The sequence below is a fragment of the Heteronotia binoei genome, chromosome 7 (genome assembly GCF_032191835.1).
Source record: "Heteronotia binoei isolate CCM8104 ecotype False Entrance Well chromosome 7, APGP_CSIRO_Hbin_v1, whole genome shotgun sequence".
Taxonomy (NCBI): Eukaryota; Metazoa; Chordata; class Lepidosauria; order Squamata; family Gekkonidae; genus Heteronotia; species Heteronotia binoei.
The window spans coordinates 125,403,515-125,405,212 of NC_083229.1; positions in this window are offsets into that span (position 1 = coordinate 125,403,515).

The window sequence follows — 1,698 nt, forward strand, 5'->3', positions numbered from 1 at the left end:
GAGTCTCAGAGCAGCTCACAATCTCCTTTCCCTTCCTCCCCCACAACAGACACCCTGTGAGGTAGATGAAGATATTGGATTTATATCCCGCCCTCCACTCTGAAGAGTCTCAGAGAGGCTCACAATCTCCTTTCCCTTCCTCCCCCACAACAGACACCCTGTCAGGTAGATGAAGATACTGGATTTATATCCTGCCCTCCACTCCGAAGAGTCTCAGAGAGGCTCACAATCTCCTTTCCCTTCCTCCCCCACAACAGACACCCTGTGAGGTAGATGAAGATATTGGATTTATATCCTGCCCTCCACTCTGAAGAGTCTCAGAGAGGCTCACAATCTCCTTTAACTTCCTCCCCCACAACAGACACCCTGTGAGGTAGATGAAGATACTGGATTTATATCCCGCCCTCCACTCCGAAGAGTCTCAGAGAGGCTCACAATCTCCTTTCCCTTCCTCCCCCACAACAGACACCCTGAGAGGTAGATGAAGATACTGGATTTATATCCCGCCCTCCACTCTGAAGAGTCTCAGAGAGGCTCACAATCTCCTTTCCCTTCCTCCCCCACAACAGACACCCTGTGAGGTAGATGAAGATATTGGATTTATATCCTGCCCTCCACTCCGAAGAGTCTCAGAGAGGCTCACAATCTCCTTTACCTTCCTCCCTCACAACAGACACCATGTGAGGTAGATGAAGATATTGGATTTATATCTAGCCCTCCACTCCGAAGAGTCTCAGAGAGGCTCACAATCTCCTTTACCTTCCTCCCCCACAACAGACACCCTGTGAGGTAGATGAAGATATTGGATTTATATCTAGCCCTCCACTCCGAAGAGTCTCAGAGAGGCTCACCATCTCCTTTACCTTCCTCCCCCACAACAGACACCCTGTGAAGTAGATGAAGATATTGGATTTATATCCTGCCCTCCACTCTGAAGAGTCTCAGAGCAGCTCACAATCTCCTTTATCTCCCTCCCCCACAACAGACACCCTGTGAGGTGGGTGGGGCTGGAGAGGGCTCTCACAGCAGCTGCCCTTTCAAGGACAACCTCTGCCAGAGCTAAGGCTAACCCAAGGCCATGCCAGCAGGTGCGAGTGGAGGAGTGGGGAATCAAACCCGGTTCTCCCAGATAAGAGAGCTATGGCTGACCCAAGGCCATTCCAGCAGGTGCAAGTGGAGGAGTGGGGAATCAAACCCGGTTCTCCCAGATAAGAGTCCGCACACTTAACCACTATGCCAAACTGGCATGGAAAAAGGGATTGTGGACAGTATGGCCACAGTGTCTTCCCAATTAGAAGAGATAAAAGGCTCCCTTGTACAAGTTACTAAGAAAGCAGAAAAGGCATTGGAAAGGCCACACCAAGGCCAGTGCTCCTATGCTGGCCTTCATGCACTCCACAGACCAGCAAGCCACTGAAAAAGCACCCACTGCCTCCACTGCTTCCTCCCTGGGGAAGCAGTGGAAGTGGTGGATGCTTTTTCAGTGGCTTTCTGGTGGGGTGGGAGGGAGCAGGGAGGTGCTTCATTGCTTCACCGGGTGGATGGGTGGGAGGGAGGGGGGAGGCGCTGTGGTTGGGGGCAGGGGCCACCAGAGCGGCGGGGAGATCGGGGCTGCAAGAGCAGTGGGGGAAGAAAGAGTGGGGCTGCCAAGAAGGGCCATACAGGTCCAAGGGGTTTGGGGAGGGAGCCTGTCCCTCC